This window comes from Rhagoletis pomonella, unplaced genomic scaffold, assembly GCF_013731165.1.
Source record: "Rhagoletis pomonella isolate Grant_MI unplaced genomic scaffold, Rhpom_1.0 Rhpom_scaffold_00002, whole genome shotgun sequence".
Taxonomy (NCBI): Eukaryota; Metazoa; Arthropoda; class Insecta; order Diptera; family Tephritidae; genus Rhagoletis; species Rhagoletis pomonella.
Window position 1 is genome coordinate 25,787,620 of NW_023458556.1, and position 15,239 is coordinate 25,802,858.

At 33.4% G+C, this 15,239-nt stretch overlaps 1 long non-coding RNA gene across 1 annotated transcript in view; it reads right to left on the minus strand.

Annotated features, from left to right (window-relative positions):
- Nucleotides 1-931: 931 nt before the first annotated feature.
- Nucleotides 932-15,239, minus strand: part of LOC118734604 — a 138,342-nt gene continuing 124,034 nt past the window's right edge. Inside the window, exon 3 of the long non-coding RNA XR_004992404.1 lies at nt 932-1,024. This is a non-coding gene — a long non-coding RNA (uncharacterized LOC118734604). The remainder of the gene's footprint in view (nt 1,025-15,239) is intronic.

Genomic DNA, 15,239 nt, shown 5'->3' on the forward strand with positions numbered 1-15,239 from the left:
CTTTAAATGCTTATATTTCAGGACCAAGCAGTTCGATTGATTTCATTTTTCGGTTAAATATAGAGCTAATTATGTGCTATACAATGGCCCAAAAAAGTTAAAGAAAACAACTGGTATTCCTTTTTTGTATCACATTGAAATCGTACGACTGTCACGTGCGCCACCATGGGAATGCCTATATCGAGTACTTTTGCATGCTTAGCTCAAAATTTTAGTTTTTCGATTTGTGGCAGTCTTTTAGTAAATGAGGTATATTTCTCTTATGTTATTTTATAAAAGTTGTGCAACTAGATAAAATTAGTAAATTAGGTGTTCGACTTACCTTTTGGTTGTTATATCACAGAATCGTTGTATGAATGAAGTTAAAACGATTTTTTTTTTGCTTTTGTTAAGTTGTAATTAGTTGTGTGTAATGCGATGCCACTTCAAAGTGATTCATGTGTTGTAGATATGTATTTAGTTTTATTATTTAATTTCTGCTAACACCTCTTTTCACCTTCTAAAATAAGCCGTTTTTTTAAAAAAAAAACGATTGAATTGCGTTGAAATACCGCAATATTTCTTCAATACTAAATTGTTATATTACACAATTGAAGGTGATTTACTATTTTTTTTGAAAAACTATTAGAAATTATATAAGTAGATACTCTTTGTTATTTATGATTGAAAAATAAACTTTCGATTATTTGATTTAAATTTCGATAGTAAGAAATAAACGTAATGATGTTAATTGGCAAGCAACTACTTTTTATGGCTTGTCTATTTATGCTCATTTATGAATGAAGCGTTGAAAACTTGAATGAAAAAGGGGGCTCTTGGGCCACTAGTGTTTACATGATGAACGGCAGAGTGGCAAAGAGTGGCAACAGCGTTTTTTGTTGAAGTTGTGTGGTTTGTGTTTGCGTTCGTTTTTTCGTAGTTTTTTGTTTTGTTTTTTTTTTTCAAAAAATAAAGACGAAGACGTTGTTAAAAGTTGCTGTATTTGTAGTTCAGTTGCCGTTGTTTTTTATGATGCTCGGTTAGGCTGAAAATAGAAACAAGAAGTGTAAAAAAATTTACATAAGAATGTCAGTTGAATAAAAGAATTTAAAATTAGCAAATATATGAACTATTGAATAAATAATTTAAATACATACATATATACCATACGTATCTATAGTATGAATATGTATTTTACATAAGCTGTTAACAAATAAAATTGGTGACGAAAGCTATAGTGCTTGTTATAACTATACGGCACCCACATATTTATTGAAAAGTTTTGACCATTTTTTTATTAAATTTTTTTTTTTGTAAAAGTGCAATTCATTGTATTCCAAAAACCATATAAATCCACGTTTCAAACTTAGTACAAACAAAATCAACAAATTTTTTTTTTAAATTTCACGAATTTTTTCAGAGTTTTTAGAAAATGCAGTAAATGCCACTGACTTTTGGATTTTTAATTTTTTTGCTAAAAATTCCACTCATTTTTTCCATACGAAGTTTTTAAAATGTTCGACTTAATTTATATATAGGTATAGGAAAGTGCACAACACCATCAGCAAAAAAAAAGAGAAAAATAAATAGTATTTTGTACCGACTTTAAACTTGCACTTGTAGAATAACAATTGAATGGGCTATAAAATAGTCGAAAACTTTAACACATTGTTGTTTTTGTACGCAGATTGCTGCTTAGATTTATATGGTTTTTGTTATACAATGAACTTTATTTTTATAAAAATAAAATAATTAAAATTGAATAATAAAAAAATCAATAGTCAAACAATATTTGGTTGTCGTATAGTTATGATACGCACTATATTATAGTACAAAATATTTGAATTTCATTACATATAGAAATATTGTAGCTATAGATTCGAAATGCACGCAACAATCAGTTAGCACAATAACCGCAAAAGTGATCAACAGAAAGCAAAAATTCAAACCTTTGGTGAATGGTTGTCTGCCAGTTACTCGATTGACAGACAGTTCTGGGTGTAGCTGGACACTCTCTTTTTTTTACACACTAAATGCCCGCATACCAGTAATGTTGTTGGCCTTTTATTTAGAACAATTGTATGAGAATTACTTAACTTTCAAACTATTATTCAATAATGTAGTTAGTACATACAAATGGCAAATATGGAAAATCTAATTAAATTAATGTGTAGCACACGTAATATGTATCAGTCGGAGTCAAGTTATTTAATATTTCAGAACTAGTTTTATCATTGTTCTAATTCTTTTTGTTTCATTTCGTTTCCCAGTTCATAACACACCTATTTGTTGAACTACAATTCATACACATGCCCAATTATATTACATATGTACATATTTTTTTTTATGTATATGTATGTAGGTGTGTATTTGAGTGACCCATGCTTTATATTAACAGGAAATAAAATATAAAAGTAACTGTTAATCACACCCGGTGTTTGCTGCACAACAACTTTAAAATAACTAATAGTAATAATGGGCTTAAAGGAATCTGAGACATTATGCGGGTACACGCTTTGTGGTTATGTTTGTATGAAATTACAGCCGTCTGTCTATGCCTGCGGGGCAGCAACAAATTAACTCATATTTTGTTATTAAAGTAAATTAGTTGAAAATGTGTGCAATAATAAAACTTACATACAGCTATGCATTTATACACACTTGCTGTGTTTCATATATACCGTTTAATTGTCAGCAGTTATAGCCTAGCTGCACATGCGCAACAGAAAAAGCATACGTCAATAGAGTATAAGTAGCTGCATCCGGTTATTTAGAAGCCGAAGGCTGAAGTGTTCTGAATGTACGAATATATGGTTAGGTTAGGTTATTCTGGCTGGCTGACCGCCCCACATAGACCAATAGGTCCCTAGTGATGCCAGATGTAGATAGAGGTTTAGTTAAATACGTTCAAAGTAGATATACATCATTTTTGAGAATTTCAGCAGTGCTTGAAGCCCAAGTTTTGTCACGTCTTCAAGCTTATTAAACTCAGCAGGACAATGGCAAAGGATTTGTTTTAGGGTCTCCCTTCACTAACAGCAATCCCCATTTTTCATGCGTGCGCTACCAACATTTTATGTCCTGTTAGGACATCTATCATGGTTCTGCAGTTAGCCCAAAATTGGGAGATTTTCATTACAAATTTTCAATCAGTTAATATGTGAACTTTAGTTGAAAACCTATTCGAAAGAATGTATTTAGATAAAATTGAAAATTAATATTGTGGAGACTTATGAATCATCAACAAAGGAACTTCAATTTCTTAAAAGTTTTCATATGTAATTAAGAAAGAAGCTGTAATGATCTGATTGTTTGTGAAGTACTCTTCTGCTGTATCATCATCATCTTTTAAATCATTAAGACCTCTTCAGCATCAGAACCGCACAATCGCCAAAAGTCATCAACATCAACTGAAACTCGTGTTTGTTTTCACTTGTTCAACAATTGCGAAATTTCACACGCACACACACCAACAACAACAGCAATCAATGTAGCAGAGCAACCATTGTGTTAAATATTTAGCTGGGAATCAGTTCAAGTCAAGTCGAGATTATCAAAAGGTGTAATTTCTTCTTTACCGACAACCAAGTAAAGAGTCGTCATAGATGTATGTACATTAGGGTGGTAAAAAAATAGTAAATTCGGAATTTTAATTTTAACCGCCTAGGATTGTTCTGTACCGAAAAACAATACCCCTTTTATATTTTGAAATCAAAAAAGCGCTGAAATCTATCCATGTACTTTATATGGGAAAAACAAGTTTTCGTAGAAATGGCTTAGAATATTTGAAAATCATTATTTTTCGATCGGAAAACCTTTCTTCTCTTCAGAAGACTTCCAATAATGATACCCAATTTTTTATTATACCATATATATTTTTTTAATACTAGCGATTTTTTATGGGTCCCCAATAGCATTTTGAGGTTTTTAGGGGCCCTATAAAAATAGTTAGTACCAGTTAGTAATAGAAAATGGTTAAATAAAAAATTGGGTTTAGTTACAGGAAGTCTCCTGAAGAGAAGAAAAGTTTTCCGAACGAAAAATAATGATTTTCAAGAGTTCTATACCATTTCTATGAAAATTTGTTTTTCCCCATGTAAAATACATACACAACTTTGGGCGCTTTGAGCGACCTCTAAATATTTTTTGATTTCAAAATAAAAAACAGGGGAATAAGTAGTTGTTTTCGCTATAGAACAATCCTAGAGCAATGAGAGCATTAAAATTCTGACTTGACTTTTCGACATGTATTTTTCGCTCACCCTAAGTTTAAGTAAGTTTAGTTACAACTTCAAACAGAATCCGTTCGCTGCAATCAACGCACCTCAAAACAAAGGAGCGAAAATAATAAAACTAACGCTGCTGTCTCAGCCGCCGCGGCAGTAAAAGTAGCAAATAAGTAATAAAAGAATACAATTGTTTGGCTGACACTTGAGCCTTTGTTGTTGCACCGATGCCGCCACTTGCTGCCATTGCCGTAATGACTGTTGCTATTGCAAATATCTTTTTGTGAGGTTGATGTTGATGCTGCTGCAAGCAACATGAAATTTTTTGAATGTCATAAATTGCTGCAAGTACAGAAAAAAAGACACATGCAACAATTCTACAAGTACTTACTAAGTATATTAAGCTATGTGTCACTGACTGCGACGACTTAAGTGCGCGTTGTTTTTATTTGTACAAGTTTTTGTGTTTATACTCATATATGTGTATGTGTTTACATGAAAACTGACAAAGAACAATCAGTGCCGCTGCTCAGTGCATACAAGAAAGGTATGTATGTATGTATGTATATATGAGCATGTAATGCATTTGTAAATACTATACATGCACCTTAGACCGGGTCGATTGCATTACGATAGAAAAAAGTCATACGCAGTTTGTAAGCCCACCAACCCTGAAAGGTCCCGAAAAAACCTGTGGAAATCCCGAGAGTTCCCGAAAAATACATATCTGAAAAATCAGTAGTTGTAAACTATATGTTGTGGTGATCCGATTCCGACAGATGATTAGTTTAGGTTAGGTCGATTGTGACAGACCTGAGGGGGTACGTTGTGCTACCATATTCCGCAATTTAGTTAGAACGGTAAATACAGGTTATCTGTGTTAAGTCAAGAGATGCGCTGGGTGCCCAAAACAAAGTTACGCAGGCAGCTGACGTCTACTCCGGAGAGCTCCCCGGGAGTGTTGATGAAACGCGCACCAAGGAAGTATGGAGATAGTTCCACCTCGTCTTTAAAACTGCTGCGGTAGTGGGAATCCGTGATAATATTAAGTCGTACCGCATGGGTTCCTAAAGGACAATGACCGGTAGGTAGACTTGTAAGAATCGAGATCTGCCGCTTAGTCAGCTGCAGAAGCTTCCTTGACCGCCTGCGGCCAAAAACCGGCCAGAAAGACCCTGCAAACGTGCATGTCGGGGTTTTTTGCCCAGCGATCGCTGAGCAGACTATGAGCTCATTTGTTCAGGAGCAGGCCGCGCGTTGCCAACGGAACTCCTATGCCTTCGCTGTCCGAGTTGATGGCCTGGAGGGTGCCCTGCCTAGCCAATTCATCAGCTTGACTTGGAAGTATTCCGAGACGGTTGAGAGAGAGGTCAGGCATTCCACGACCATTTTCGATTGTTCCATCAGCGACCCCAGCGCCCTGTTGTCGCTTGGCTATCAGAGTAGATATTTACCTTCCTAGTCGGCAAAACATTGGTGCATAGCCAATCGGCTGCCTCTTTTGGAGCGGCCACTTCAGCTGAAAGACGCTTGAAAGATCCGGCAGTCTGAACATAAGATCTAATGAAAGTTCCTGACAGTGGACACCTCCTCCAACTCTTTCGTCCAGCTTCTATCCTTCCGTGAATATGTTTATTGGTCCTCTGCTTCAGAGACTACCATTCTCCCATTCACCTCCATTTTTGGAGGTATTTTGAAATCGGTCCAGCCTCACGAAAATCTTAATATTTTTCCGAAATATTTTGGTGGACATCTTAAAATATAATCAATTTTGCAACCCCGGCGGAAAAACCGCAACTTTTTTTGGTGATGCAGTCTAATGTACATACATAAATAGATATTTGTTATTTATTTCTTGTTTTTTTTTTGCAACAATCGCACTAAAATCTTACTCTTGACAACTGAACGCCTTTACAAGTCAGATGCGTATTTTGGCGCCATTCACACGTCGCCGGGCCGTCATTTATATAAGATGCTGGGGTCGAAGAGGTTATAAACAACTGCAAATGTTTTACTTCTAGCAGTAATAAATTTTGTTTTAAAACAGTTGTATAGTTATGTAAAAACAATAATATTCTCTCTGCTGTACATTTCTCTTAGCGAGAAGACAATTTTCTATAGTTTTCAATAGTTAACAGAAAAATTTTTTGCGTAATTAGGTTACCAGAAAAAAATAAAATAACAAAATGCAACGACGAAAAACGAAATTGGCAAACCCAAAAAGTGTTAAGCGGTTACTATGTCATTTACAGAAAAATTTTACACACATTTTTCTTAGACATTACTTGAAGTCGCTCAGCCAATCGCACTACCGGTCGGTTGCCTTGGTGGTGTTGCACTTTTTGCCGGTCAAATTGATTTGGATGCGCGTCGGCGCGGATGCAGGAAATTCAAAATGACAGTTTTTTTTAGCCAACGGCTAGCCAAGTGAATGCAAATGTTTGTTGTTATCTGTGTATACAAATTCAAATATTGTATGTGCCGACTGCAGTCATTACTGCCACCACTACTCTTTGGTTTGGGTACTTTTACACGTCAATGCAGTTGCCGCTTGCTGTCACTCGCAATTACCTACTAATTTTCTTGCGCGCTGTATTTCGCAACGTCGCCAAACATTTGCGCCTGCCTAATTGGATTTACCAGAAAAGTGAGAAGTGCTAAATGTTGCTAACATAATTTACGGTGGTATTTTTCATTCATAAGTATTTAATTTTTTTTTTTCCTTTTGATTGTCACATTGTGCAATTGTTAAGCGGCAAATTTCAAGCGCAATAGATGTTCACAAGCCGGAAAACTTTGTTGAAACGCATTAGTGACACCTCGTTCTGTGCTTATGGTTATTCTAATACATACATACGTTGATGTAGTCTAATGGATACTTAGCTAAATTTGAATAGTTACCGCTAAATAAAAGGAATATTTTGATGAACATTAAAAGATATCGTAATTCGATGAATTTTCAAAATTTGTTTGGGCATGCAAGAGTCCCAGACCAAGACAGAGCTACATGTTTTCGACAATTAAGGTGATATATCCCTATGCACATTTGCTTTGGTTTTGCATATTTGCGTATCTTTTGCATAGTTGTAAAGAATGGGTCGAATAACATTTTCCTCGGGGACCGAATATAACCTTTAAATATCAATATTTTTATTTTTAAGTTATTTTTTTTTTCATTTTGATTTCTTGGATCAAAAATGATCGATTATTTGGATTTTGTTCAATCATTTTTAACCGGTATAATTAAGACGGAGTTTTTATGACCGATTTAAATCTTTTGTGATCTTTAAAATTAAACATGAAAATAACGGTTATAATATGATAGGAAAAATAGAAATCTAATTTTAAGGGTTAATTTGTGCTTTTAATTATAAAAAACTACCAAAAATAGTCACCGGCGTTCTTAAATGGGTTGGATCCCGGCCGCTTATCGATCGAAATCACGATTTCAGTAAAAAGATGGGTGACCACAGTTTTGACCATACTAAAGAAAAATCCAAGCATTTCAGGAAAGAAATTGGCAAGTGAGGTCTTTTATGGGTAGAATTAATAAATAAGTCAGTCCAAAGAATACGACCGGAAGGTAACGAGTTAACTCAAGTAGCACACTGGTGTATAACTTGGTATAAATTTGTGAATTTTGGTACAATTAGTCAGATTTATACCAAAATTCGTAAATTTACACCAAGTTATACACCAGTGTGCTACTTGAGAAGTGGCTGACAAATTTTTTGGAGAATTTCGAATGCTGTATAATGAATGAAATGACGTATGTTTTAGTGGAGTTTTCCCTGCTTTCTAGGCAGGAATTTGAATTAACTAATTCTGGAGAAAATATAGTAGAAAAATTGACAGCTTAAAAGTTTCATAACTTCCAAAGGACGCTGCTGATTCGTGACATCGAGGGGCGCTTATAGACGAGAGTACTTCCATTCCTACGCTTACACATGAAGTGCCAATTTTTTTTGGCCTTACCTCGCTTCATGCCACAACCGCACAACAGCCTTGGAGTTATTGCAAAGGGATAATACAAATTTTGTGTCGCCAACTATAACAAAAAAAGTAGCCAAATGCTTCAAAAGAAAGTGATCTCCTACAGCAACTGTAAGGCTGGCAGATACTGCCATAAAATTGCTAATGAGCTAGGTTCCAGAAAAAATAACACTTTTTATGAAAAGCTAATATTTAGTTTGTATTTTCTGAACATTTTATGCCAGGTACCGAACATAACAGTTATTGATGAAAACTGTCATTGAAAAATTCACTTTGAAGGAAGTGTCCTACAATTTTAAGTGATGCATATCAATCGAATTCTTTTTTCACTGAGAATCAAATTTAAAAATACATTTTTATTTGTAACTTTTATACAATATTAAAAAAAAATAACAATTATTTTTAATTTTTATTTTCTAAATTCAAAATAACAATTATTTTTTATTTTTACTAAATAATTTTTAATTATCCGTTAGTTTTGATTTAAGTATTAAATGTCTTAGACAACAGTTATTGAAGACTTTTATTTACAAGAGTCTCAATAAAAATCAGTCACCGACTGTTATTTTTTAAGTCATACATATAAAATTCATTATCATTTTTCGCAGTTAAGAGCGACTTATAGAAATGACTTTTGTAAGTATAATTTTAAAAATAAAAGTCAGTGACTAATTTGCTTTGATACTTTTATAAATAAAAGTCTTCAATAACTGTTATCTAAGACATACAATATAAAAATCAATAATAACTGCTATTTACAGACTTTTTAGATAAAAATCAAAAATAACTGTTATTTTGGATTTATAAAATAAAAATCAGAAAAAAATGTTACTTAAGGAGTAATTAAATAAACGTAAAAAAAAAATAATTCTTAAAGATCGATTTTTTTTAACAAAAGTTGTAACTGTTACGGTCTCTCTTTTGTGCGCATTTGTTGTTAATTGTACTAGTTAAAAACATATCCTAATTTTTTTAGTGGGCAATTTTATTTATTTTTCTATTTATTAATATCGGAGCGGGCAGACCCCAGCACCTCTCTTTTTAAAAATGCGAGTACCTTGCTGATGATCAGGCAGCCATAACAGTAGCCAAGTCGCTAAAAACTACCCAAAATTGCGCCCAAGTATGTCAAAGGTTACAAGAGAGTACATATATACGGTGACAAGAATGTAAATAAGGAAAAACATTTGTTTATTATTTTTTTTTTTTTATAAAAGTATAGCTTAAAAAATCGAAATTTTAAGCTTTGTAGAATAGAACATTTAGAAAAAATTCGACGAATTTTAAAAAATTGTAACCTTTTACTCAGATTTCTTAGATAAATTTTGATTGTAGAACTTTGTTGCAAGACGTAAGAGGCTCAAACCAGATTTCTTAAATATGAATTACATGTTTTTTTTTTTAATTTTTGGTGGACTATGTCTCAGATTTGACCATTTAAAAGGAGGTCAACTTCGAAAGCAACAATTGTTTTTTTTTTTGTAACCCAGACTAAGCAGAACGTTTTCTCAAGCATGCTGCAACATTAGTCATTTTCTCTAAGTGAAAAATAGACTATGTGTATTTATCTATTTACGAGAGGATGATACTTTAATGCTATTCATCAAGCAGATCTTTCACTAACTTAAGTATATTATGAGTATTTTTCAATTGGAATTGTTTTTTGTTGCAGAATTTAATATCGTCGTTATTTTGTATCCAAAATAAAACAAAAAGTTCTATCAGACAAAATAAATTTCAACATACTTATGGTTACTTCATTTAACACTTCATGCCGGATGTTTGTGAACAAACCAGTCCGACAATAATTATTTTTTATCAACAATATCACTGCCACCCAGCTACCAAGGGGCGGTCCAATCCATCCAAAAAATGTCACCAACTTGAGAATAAATGTCGAACTGTCGAAGCTAATCAATCAACGCATGCCTCTAATCTGATCTGCTACTACACATACTTATGTACATATGTGCGAATACATTACACCAAAGAAAAGAGAAAACAACTAGAACAAACTATTCTTTAAATGTTGTTGGCTTATTAAACACGTTCTTGGTGAACGCGATAATCGAACATGCATTGTAGAGCAATTTACGAGTATTGCGCACCTCCCTAACAACGAATGCGTGTTTTGCCTTTTAAATGGCACATTCTACCGCAGATCGATGCTCAAGGGATTGCAAGTAGTACGTACGTATGTATGTATGTATAACTTTCGCCCCGGGTAATTGCAAAAAGCGCGCACGTTCCGAAACTGAACGATCTCCTTACAATGGTTTTCAATTAAAATTGCAAATGTAGCGGGCAGACAGGCATCGACGAACGCCTTTTTAGACTTTCCGCCTGCCGTCGACGGCATGAAGGCATGCGCTCCAGCAGCACTTGGTGGGGGTGTCTGCGGCGGCATGATACTATTCGCCATGCCTGCCTACATGTCAGGCTCTGACTTAAGCAATTAAAATAGTGTTGATTGCATTGCTGACGTTACTTTTGAAAACAACAATAAAAGCAATACTAGCTAAGCGCTCGCACACTTTTAGCTATCGACGTGTGTAATATTGTGTGCTAAGTGCGATGTGTTAGTAATTTTTAATTTGATACATTATCCGGTAGTTGCACGAATTGTTAAAATATCAGTCAGCTGCCTGCTTTCCTGCCTGCCTGCCTGGCTGCCTGCCTATTTGACAGATGACGGCAAGCTACTATAAATCTTGCCCTTTACGGTGTAATTTTTGTACTTTTTGTTCACTGAGTATAGTTGTCACGTTGCTTTTTATAGCTTAGCTACGAATGTTTGTGTTGAAATTACATTCCACTGTGTTTTGCAATTGCGCATTGAAATAATTGCACTCATCATAGCCCTAATATGGTTCTTGTGCTTGATTTTCGTAATTTATAATATAAAGTGCATTAAAATAATATTTTTGAAAAACATATAGATACATAGTACTAAGAAGTTCGCAAAACGTTGAGACATTCTGCTCATTAATGTGTAGGTGGCAGCTTGAATTTAGTTATACAAAAGACTTAAAGCACGAACTTGACTTCTGCTGAATTTTTTACATACAAAATTTTCTTTAAGTGGCAGTTTTTGAAAAAAAAAATCAGGATTGACATATACAACAATTTATAAAATGATGTATTTAAAAATAAAATTATTATAAATAAATTTATCTTAACAAGTATTAAAACAATGCGCACGAGAATTTCACAAGCATTTAATTTTCGTTTCTTTCAATAAGAATAGTTATTTTCGTTTATTATTTCTTCAAAATAAGTTTTCACACAAATAAGAAAAATAACGCCTACTTTATAAAAATCGTATTTCATTATGTTAGCGCTGTGGTACGGAGCCGAGTTTCCGACTAACATCAAAGACAAAAGAAAAGAAAAATTTTTTTCTAATAGCAGTCGCACCAAGCAAGGCAATGGATTTTTCCAGTGCCTAAAGCAGTCTGTAGATAAGAAAAAGTTAGAGATGAGATTAAAAATTTAAAATTAAAAAAAATTAAAAATTTTCTAGCAGTTGATAATTACTATATTTATATATCGTCATCTGAAACGCATAAAGTCGTAACTAATGAAAAATTCAAAATTCAGATCTTGATTGATATGATGGATTTCACCGAATTACAACTCCCACATTATTTTATGAAAAACAATATTAGTCAATACTTTATCCATTTCAGTTACGATGTTGTTACGTCTTCTTGCATTTCAGGTGACGATATTTATATATACGAATTTCATATATCAATACATTACCATTTTTTTTTAATATTTTCTCTTTGGTTTACATTAAACAAATAAAAGCAAATCCATACAAGTAAGAGTTAATTTTATAATTAAAACTATACTCCAACGACCAAATATAAATCTAGGAATTAAAATTCCAAATTTCAGAGACACACACATTTAAGTCAAGTTCACATGCAGTTCATACCTCATTTAAGACTGAGATGAATATTATTCAAATTATGAGTATATATGAATAATAAAACCTAAGTTAACTGCGCTAACTGTCTGCCAACAAAGCTCTTCATTAACGTATGATTAACGACTTAAGTTGCTCAAGTGTATATTAAACGCTTTTAATTATTGTTAAAAAGCAACATAATTTTCTCACAGCACTGAGTGCAGTTACATATACATTTTTAAAGCTATTATGAATAATTATTCCTGTGGAGAATTTTACAGAGGCATCAGGTATACGGCGTACATACAGACGAGTCATGTTTAGTTAAATGGGGCATTTAAAATGTGTTGAATTTAGTGGAATTTCTAAGATTATTTTCTAAGCTGCGCAGTGTGCGGAAACATGCTTTTCCCGACGCTTACTTAGAATTCGACTTTTCTTCAGTTCACACAGTTTTTTACGAGTAGTGAGGAAATAAAACCTTTATCATAAACTTAAGTGCTACTTTAGGTGCGGGCATTTATTATTTAAGAGCACTGGTTTTTTAAATTTTATGCTGCTTTAAAGGAAAACGATTTGGGTAGTAAATTGTAGCCTATGGATAGTGAGATGATGTGACGACCATTATTTTCTTCATAAAAAGAGATAACATAAATACATAGTTAGCGCGCGTAAAATCATAAATTATCTCTTTTGTCGAGATTAACTTGATTTGCAATAGGTTGAGTCTCTTCAAATACTAGTGATAACGAGTGATAGTAGCCTTACAGCAATACTATTTTGGAAAGTGTCAACTAAGGATAAATTTTAACTACCGAGAAATTTGTTATCAAAGCATACTTTGACTACAGCATACTGGATCTTCAAACAAGCATTTTATTATTCCTTCGGCTGGACAATCTTCTTTTTTAAGGTGAACCCTGGAAATATCAGACTTAAAGGCTTCCCTCGCTTTTGTAGCTGTGACAATGAATTTTGTACAGTGGACTCATATCGTAGCTGTTGAACTATATACCAAAATATACCTTCTCGACCTACGAAATAGCTCTTATTTTTTTAAATTTTCTCAGGTTCTCCCTTGCTGGAGAGACGCTGGTATAGTTACGAAGCCGGTACAAGAGAGGTGCATCTAATGTCAGCCCCAGTGCTGCCGAGGAGAAAAAGGTGAAGTGATTATCGAAGTGACGAATTACAAGCACAATTAGTGGTGTGGGGTTATTCGATAGTTTATTAATCAGCTGATTGGTTATCGGCTATTTTTTAAACACATTAAAAGCAATCTCTAATTTTTATTTATTTATAATTTATTGCGTTCCAATGCAAACATGGTGCTGAAATTTCTTTAAAATCAGAATGTTTCAAATGTTGTGGAAAACACTTAAAATTTTAAATTCACTGATGATGTAAACATGAAAATATAACTACTCGATTAATCGATGAAAATTTTCCACGGTATCTCCTATAAAATTAAAGCTATTTGCAAATTGAAATATAATTTTTGTTTTCGTCAAAATTTGCTAAATAATTATGAAACTTTACTTACAACTTAATAAGAATTTTTAATAAAGATTTTTAATTTTTCTTAAATAAATCATTTATTGCAAAGAAAATCTATTATTTGAATTAACTTCATAAAAAGTAAAGTGCGAAATGACGGTTTTCAAAGTGACGTAAAAAAATTCAATTGAGGTGACGGCGGCAACACTGGTCTGACCCACTGAGTCTTTTAGCGAAGCTAGTTGTGATTTCGCGTACGTAGTAATTTATTGAAAAGTTGATTCAGATAAAATTGAGTGCATCAGTTGGATATTGCTAATTGTAGGTTAATTACTCCTCGACGCATTCTTTATGTTTAAATACAATCAGAGATCAATTATCTTCGGCTCTTCTTTTACTAGTAGAATGAAAGATTCCATGACATGTATGCCTTAAGCCACGATCACATTTTCATAAGGAGTATTCGCCCAGCAAACCCAAGCTCAATGGATATAAAGAAATAATTTATGGTATTATCGCCACAAATCAACGGTAGATCCCAGCTCCATTGAATGGGCTACAACCGTTAAAATGTAAACTGTATTTTTGTAAAAAGTTAAATTAAAATTTTAAAATAGTATAATAAATAGTCAAAACGTGTCGTAAAGTTATGATAAGCACTAATTAAAAATATATCAAAGAACTTAAATGAAAATTTCGAATGAAATCAAAAGTTATTAGGAAAATTATGAAAAATGTTTGCGAAACTAGTCTTCTGTAAATTATTCTAACTCTGCACACAAGTGCTACTTTCATCGTTTCGGTTAGCGAGTCAATTTATGTATTAGACTTTCGGTAAAAAGGTTTTAGGTAAATGCATTACCTAAGTTAATATATAATAATAATATGCATTTAATGTTCGCAAGCATATGTTTTTGTACCTACAAAAACATACGTACAGTTAAACTGCAGCTAGTCGAACGGAAATTGTTAAATGTTGCAATTTCCTCGGCGCTGCAATATAGCCGGGCATAACTGCAACATATTGCATGTCATATTCCCACAATAAAAACATTGGTTAGCGCAAAAAAAACAATAGAAACATTACATACATATATATGTATATATGTATACACATATCGACGTATGGTACTAGTACATATGCATTTGTGCTTGGAGAAAAAACCGGTGTGAAAATCGATCTGGCGGCTACAAAGGCCAAATGCTAACCAAACTAACCGGAAAAAATGGCCCAATAGCCGAAAGAACAGTAGGTATGTCGTATGACGTGAGCGATTGTGAGCAATTGAAGGGGGCCACACCACTTCGACATACATACATACATACATAAGAATTGAAAACATATTGCATGTCAATCTATCGACTGAAAATCAAAACCGAAATAATTCCACTTCAGCGGTTTGACTAGCCAAGCGTGCAAATAATGAATAGAAGCAAAGCAATAGCAAATACATAAATGCAAGTAAGTACATGCATTTGCATAAGTGTGCAAGTACGTGCATACTTGCATAAAAAAATAATAATATTGGCAAACTAAATATGAAAAAAAACTAGCATGACTTCCACCACATACATACATATATACATACATACATACGCGCACTTAGAAAGTAGCAATGACTTAACTC